The sequence below is a fragment of the Arachis duranensis genome, chromosome 1, assembly GCF_000817695.3.
Source record: "Arachis duranensis cultivar V14167 chromosome 1, aradu.V14167.gnm2.J7QH, whole genome shotgun sequence".
Lineage (NCBI taxonomy): Eukaryota > Viridiplantae > Streptophyta > Magnoliopsida > Fabales > Fabaceae > Arachis > Arachis duranensis.
In genome coordinates, this window is record NC_029772.3 from 99228804 (window position 1) to 99236880 (window position 8077).

Below are 8077 nucleotides of genomic sequence, written 5' to 3' on the forward strand. Positions count from 1 at the left end.
ATTTGAGTTTGGGAATTTGGGTTTTTTCACTTATGTTTCTGGGTTGTGACAGATTCAGGATGATTATAAATTTTTTTTTAGAGTGCCTATGTTTCATGTCTCAAATCTCAGCCTTCTATCGCTCCAACTTTTACCTTTACCTTTTTCTTTGTCAACTAGCTTATTTACCCACATCCGTTCACAAAAATGTGGGAAGCCATACATCGTGTTGCTTCAGGACAACGACCTAGCTTTAGCGCAATGATATCTTTGATCTATATCATGAAGATTCGACTAAGTTTTTATGTTGGCTGTCGAAGACCTAATACAATCTTCCTCCTTTATTTGAGCTTGGGACCAGCTATGTACCGCAAGTGTAGCATGAGCAGAATTTAGTTATATATAGGTTCAATTTGATAAAAAAAATTTTGAAAGCCTACGATACAAGGGAGGATGTCAATAATATGAAAGTGTCGTTCGCAAATGCAAGTGCTATGTGAAGCAAAGAAATATTTAAGACCGGCTCTAAGAAGGTTATTGTAATGTGAATGTCTTCTCTTTCCTGAATTTTTCTTTTATTCTCTTCTCTCTCTGATATTTCTCTATTCTAATTCCTACTACCTCAACCTTCTTGTGCAGGTGATATTTTGACATCTAGCTTCTTCTTATTTGAGAATTTTCCTTTGAGTTTCATCACTTATCCCTCACTATACTCTTTGTATTCTCATTGTACTCTTATCATTATTAGTTGATTGAATTTCCATTCTTTATTCTGCTCAATGGGTGCTTTTAGTGAGTTACAATGGCTGAAGACACAAGAATGCAGTCAATGCAAGCGGCCATAATGAAGCTGACAGAATAGGTTGATAGACACAATGAATGGCTCGCAACCATTGAGCAAAGCTTAGCCTAGATTCATGTTCAATTGGCTCAGCCGATGGAAGAGGCGTCGTGTCAACCACAGGCTCGGTCTGTTTTTGTGTCCCCACAACAAATGAAGGTAGACTTCGGGCTTGTTTGGATGAACTTCTAAGAATATATTTTTTTCGAATTTTCTTTATTTAAAAGTTCTTATGAAAAAGTAAAAGTAATTTTATATTTGAATATTTTATCTAAAAAATCTTTTTTATTTATCAATTATGTTTAGGTATAACAATACAAAATTACTTTTTTGTTTATTTATCATGTCAAAAATATATTTTTAAAGAAAAAAAGATCTTTTAAAAAAGATGTAAAAAATTGTAGCTTCTCAAAAAAATATATTTTTTATTTTTTTAGAGTTTTTACTTTTACTACTAAAAATTTACCAAACATATTAAAAAAAGATTTTTTCATTGAAAAAAGATATTTTTCTTGCACTTAAACAAGATATTCTCCAAATTCTTAAGGGTAGAAGATGTACTTCAATGAATTTATAGGGCTGAGAGGTTCTTCAGAATCTATGACATTCTTGAAGAGTAGAAGTTGGATCTGGTGCCAGGGAATCTAGAAGGGTGAGCACTGGCGTGGTTTCAGATATGGGAAAATTTAGATATACTAATCAATTGGCTCACCCTTTCTATTGCAATTCATATACATTTTGGTTCATCCCAATTTAAGAACCCTAGAAAAAGAGTTATTCGAGCTTAAACAATATTTCTTTGTGAAAAACTATTTTGATGTTTTTACAGTATGGATGATACCCTGTTATTAGATTGTTTCATTGGTGGGTTACACCTTGAACTTAGACGGGAGGTTAAGGCATGGCACTCAGCCTCACTTATGCTAGCAGTAGCTTTTGCCAAGCTCTTCGAAGAGAAGTTCTTCTCCAATATTCAGAGGTGGCGCGCAGGTGCACCAATGACCTAGACTACTTACACTAAACCCAATTTCACTCATATCAATAAACCCCCACCCAAGCCCCTGGCACCCAATCACAACCACAACTTCCGCCATTGTTATCATCCCCACCTAAACCATGATCGATGAGAAAATTATCTCCAACCGAAATTCAATTCAGAAGGGAGAAGGGAATATGATTCAGATGTGATGATAGATACTCATCCAATCACAAATGTGCTACCAAATACTATTTTATTATATAATCGGTTGAGAAATTTCTACCAGAACAAGAATTGGTAGAGGTGGTTGAAGAGAGCCAATAGCTAGAGAAGGTGGAAGAAGTGACTATAGAGGAGCTTTTCCATCTTTCTTATAATGCACTCACTGGAATACCAACAAGGAGGTCAAATCGCTTCACTGGAACTATTAATGGCAAGGAGATCCATATTCTAATGGAGTAGGGCAATTTGAATAATTTTATCCACCACTCTCTAGTAACTCGGTTAGCTATTCCAATTTGCCAAGCTCCTAAATTTAGGGTACAAGTGGGAAGCAGTGAATTACTACAATGTGAAGGCGACATAAGAGATTTACCAGTTAAGATTCAAAATCACATGCTCTTTATTGAAGCATTGGCTTTGCCTATTGCAAGTGAAGAACTGTTATTGGGTGATATTTGACTGAAAACTTTGGATACACACCTAGTGAATTATTGGAAGAAATTTATTACCTTTCGGGGCTGGGACCAGTTAGCGACACTACTGAGCTTCAACAAGTCCCAACACAGGCTTAGTTTAATCAATTCAAGCGTCTCCAAGCCACTAATGAGATTTATGCATTATACACTCTTGAAATTATGGATTCGGATGAGAAACTACAACCCCCATTAGACCTACCAATAGATATGGAACCTGAATTAGCTTGGTTGTTGCAGATTTTTATAGAGGTGTTTCAGATATTCCACGACCTTCCACCGCCAAGTTCCCATGATCATGCAATTAATCTAGTCCCTAATGCTGCACCTATTAATGTATGACTGTACTGTTATCCTTATAGCTATAAAACAGAAATTGAACAGATTGTTGCTGAAATACTAGTTGAAGGGATTGTCCAGCCAAGTTTGAGCCCGTTTTCATCCCCGGTTTTACTCGTGAAGAAGAAGGATGACACTTGGCATTTTTACATAGATTATTGAGCTTTAAATGCGGTGACAATCAAAGACTTGCTTCTTATGCCAACGGTGGATGAACTATTAGATGAGCTATTTGGGGCGTAGTTCTTTTCTAAGTTAGATTTACGGTTGGGGTATCATCAGATTCAAGCGAAGCTTGAGGATTGTTTTAAAATAGCTTTTAGGACACATAAAGGTCTATATATAGGGTGTTCGTGGTGTGGTTTGGTTCAATTTTTTAAAAAAAAATAAGCCGATCCAATTTTATATTAGTAGTTTGATTCTGTTTGATTTAGTTTTTTTACTGAGATTATCCGAACCAAATCCAACCAATTAAATTCGGTTTGTTTTGCTTCGATTGATTCAGTTTTTCAATTAATTCAAATGAAAACATGTCCTACTATTTCATAAAGTCTTAACATGAAATCATAGAAACATAAAAACATAATTAAGAATCAAAATTGTAATCACAGAATAATATAAAATATTAACAAAAGTAGAAGCACCACAAAATAAAATAGGTTGAACAAATACTCAATAACAATATACATGTTTCCAGCAACAACAAATACTCAATAGGTTGAACAATAATCAACAACAACAAATCAATAATAAAATATGTTTAACAGCAGTGTTTTAAAATAGCGGCCATGGTGGCGCCATAACGGTATGGCGTGGTGGGATTTGGCCTCGTCGCCATACAGAGGCCACCGCAATGTGGTTTTCACGGCAGGCAAAAGGCGGCCGCAATTGTAGTGGCACCATGGTGGACCGCCATGAAAATGGCGAAAATGGCGAGTTTTTTCGAATTTTTCAAAAAAATTCGAGGGTAATTGGGTAAATTAGCAAAACCCTAATTGATATATGTAACCTAGTTCAGCCGCTGCAATTCAAAAACAACTCTTGCTCTCTGATTGATGTCCAAAACGGCTATCTATCTCTATTCTCTTTCTCTCATCTCTGTGCCTCCCGTCACTGTCGATCTTTGCCACTGCCTGTTGCCATTCATTGCCGCCCTTCGCTGCTGGTGGTCCCCACCGCTCATTACCAGAGTTCCTTCTTTTTTTCTGGTTCGTAGAAGTTACAGTACATACATTCTTTTTTTTTTATTCAGTTAACTCACTTTACTGTCTCCTTCTATTCCCTCAAAAACCTCTCTTCCTCCAATTTTTTTCCTTTCAGTTCAATTCACTATGTCAACTTCTAGACCAACCCGTAATTTTGATGTCCCTGCCCCTACCCCTGCCCCTGCTGACCATGCTGCTGGAACTACTCCTGCTCATCTTGCAGCTGCTGTCTGTGCTAGTAGAATTGACCAGGGTGGAAATATGTTAGTGTTATGGAAGAAGGTAATACCAATGACATTAATATAAAATTTTCGTAGAAAAATTATGAAAGGAGGAATTACACGGGAAAAAGAGCACTTAATGATTAAGCTTGGAAATGTTACTGGATGTAAAATGGTCCCAAAGGATGTTATTGCTGAATTATGGGAGTTTTACAATCAGAAAAAAAAAGTCGAAGAAGACAAAGTGCTACACCAGCAAGCACCGAGGAACATAGTGTCAATGCTAGGGAGCTTGATTTAGATAGTTTGGGGTTTAGATTGTTAGAGGAAGATGCTCAAGGAATTGATGAAATTCCAAATCCAACTCCAATGGCAGCAGCTAGAGGGGGTGCAAGTTCTATGAAAGGTCCAGTGGATTTGTTTGTTAAAAGACCCGAAACTGCCATTGCAAGAAACAAAAAGAAGAATTTGAGGCAACAAAATATCAAGGAAGCATGTAATAAGAAAGCAGTTCGTAGAGTTCATCGATACATAACACAGTGGTTCTACCAAGCTGGGATTCTATTGAATCCAGTGAGGATGAAGAGTTTTCAAGAAATATTGTGGGCTGTTGGAAGCTTTGGTCGTAATTTATCTGCTCCCACTTATCATGCTCTAAGGGTTTCACTCCTTAATAAGGAGTTAGAATACACCAAAGACTTGTTGAAGGGTCACAAGGAACACTGAAAAAAGTATGGCTACTCTATTATGTCAGATGCTTAGACGGATAAGAGACAACGGAGTATTATCAATTTTCTTGTAAACTCTCTTGCTGGAACAATATTTTTGAAGTCTATTGATGCCTTTGATTATGTGAAGATGGGTGAAAAAGTGTTTGAGCTTCTTGATGGTATTGTTGAGGAAATTGGGAAGCAAAATATTGTTTAACTTGTAACTGATAACGAGAGCAACTATGTTCTAGCCAGTAAGTTGCTAATGGAGAAAAGACCGAATTTGTTTTGGACCCCGTGTGCTACCCATTGTTTGGATTTGATGCTTGAAGACATTGAGAAGATACCATTAATCCAAAAAACCATAAAAAAGTGCCATTTCTTTAGTTAGATTCACTTATAGCCACTCTAGCACTTTATCCATGTTGAGACACACTTCACAAATGGCAAGGAACTGGTGAGGCATCCAGTCACATGATTTGGCACTTCATTTCTCTCTTTGGAAAGGCTTTATGAGGAGAAAGGAAATCTAAGAAAAATGTTCACCTCAGATGAGTGGGTAAGGAATAAGTTGTCAAGGGATGCAACAAAGATTGTTATTAGGCCCTCCTTTTGGAATCATGTCAGGTACACCCTTAAGATCATGGGTCCTCTTGTTCAGGTGCTTCGACTTGTTGATGGGGAGAAGAAGCCACCAATGGGTTATATATATGAAGCAATGGAGAAGGCAAATGAATGCATCATGAAAACATTTTCTAATGATGTGAGCAAATATTCTAAAGTTTTTTAAAATCATTGACAACAGATGGAATTGCCAACTTCATCGTCCGTTGCATGCAGCTGGTCATTTTTTGAATGCGGAGTTGTTTTATGATAATCCTCGTATTGAGCTAGATTTAGAAGTTATAAAGGGGTGATTTGAGTGCATCACTAGATTGGTGCCAAGTATAGCAGTGCAAGAGAAGATATTGTAGGAGCAAGCACTATATAAGGCCGGCTATGGACTTTTTGGATCAACCTTTGCAAAATCTCAGAGGAAAAAGCTTTCACCCAGTTAGATTAATCCTCCAATGCATTATTAACTTAGTTAGAGTGTTAATTAAAATCTTAAGACAAATTTATTTTAATTTTATAGTATTTTGGTGGCGGACATACGGGCATGAAGCTCCAAACATGCGAGACCTTGCTATCAAGATTTTGAGCTTGACTTATAGTGCTTCAGGATGTGAGCGCTGCTAGAGCATTTTTGAGCATGCAAAGTATCACTTAAACTCGTTAAAATTTAGAAGTAATAAACTTCCAAATGCCATAGCTACTTAGATTATATTTAATACTTTTGCAGATTCATACTAAAAAAAGAAATAGGCTTGATCATGAAAGGATGGAGAGTTTGGTATTTATAAAATATAACCAACAGCTTATCGAAAGGTACAACCTTAAAGATGAAGTTGACCCTATTACACTCAATGACATTGATGAGTGTAATGAGTGGCTTGTTGGAGAACTTGGGACTGCCACCTTTCAAAGTGATGATAATGTGAAAGATGATGCTAATTTGGTTCATGAAGGTGATAACACTTTGAGTTGGAACCTTGTGTTTGAAGCAATGGGGAGACATGAGCTTACGGCAAATACTAGAAGAAGAAAACAAAATAGAAAAAGGAAAGAACCTACAGCTCCAAAGGGTGGACCAAATGGGTCTAAGGCCTCCAAAAAAGGAAAGGCGGTAATTGTGGAAGAGGAGGAACCAGAATTTGAAGATTCCGAAAATGAAGAAGAGGAGATTCAATTTAATGATACTGAATTAGATGATGATGAGGGGGCAGAGAGGCACAATAATAATCGTGTTAATTTGGATGAAGTTGATGAGAGCTATAATTTAGATGGTTTATTTTATCATTTGTTAGTTTAAAGACATGATGAGACAGTGGCTTTGGCCTTTCTTTCAAGTTTTTAGTTTTTATGTTCTATGTCTTATGTTTATTTCCTACATTTGCTATTATATTTGCTACATTAATTGGATGTTTTATGACTAGAAAAATGATTATATATATTAGATTTTATAGTTTATTATATTTGCAATTTTTATGCATATTTTTTTGTACACATATATGCATTTTTAGGTAATCCGCCATTTTCGCCATTTTTCGCAACACCATCTGCCATTATTTTATGGCAGATTTTTGGCTCACCGCCATGAGCCGCCATCTGCAATCAAAACCTATGTTTAACAGTAATTGAATCAGAAATTATACCAACTTGACTCGAAGACTCCATTCTTGAGGACGACAGCGGTTGCTGTGTGAGGAGGAGATGGCGGCTAAGGTGGGTGAGAAACTACGGTAGCTGCTAGTGTGTGGAGAGACACAGTGTGTAGGAGACGGTGATTGCTGTGTGTAGGAGGAGAAAGGGTTGCACTGAGAAAAGGAAAGTGCAATGAGGAAGGGGTTCACGACGAGAAGAGGGAAGCACGATAAGGAAGGGGGCCACGCCGAGAAGAGGGATCCGCGACAAGGAAAAAGGGTAGAGAAAGGGACGTGCCTCCGCGAGGGTGTTGTTCAGTGGCAACTTCAGGGCTAAGAGGACGATGCCGCTGTGGAGTGTGGGAGTAGAAGTTTTGGACGAGAGGATTCGAGAATGTGCGCTAGGGTTATTGTAGGCAGTGGCGGCTAGGTTGAATGTAATGGGTGATCCTCGTTTAGGGGGGTGGATGGATTTATTTAGGATTTTTAAGAATTTCGGTTCAGTTTAGTTAGATTTTTTTATCAGAACTAACAACCAAATTGAACTGCAGAAAAACAGCAAAACATTATTTTTTGGTTTGTTCGATTTTCATTTTTTTTATTCTGTTAGTCAGTTTTGTTCAGTTTGGATTGATTTTAAATACCTATATCTATATGAATGGAGTGTGATGTCGTTTGGTTTGACAAATGTCTCGGCCACATTCTAGAGTTTAATGAACTTTATTTTTGCAGAAGTTTGTGCTAAGAAAGTTTGTGCTAGTTTTTTTCGACGATATACTAGTGTACAGTCCAGACTAGCAGCCCACATCCACCACTTCATGTGTGTTGTCAACTTTAAAGAATCATGCTCTATTTGCTAAACTTA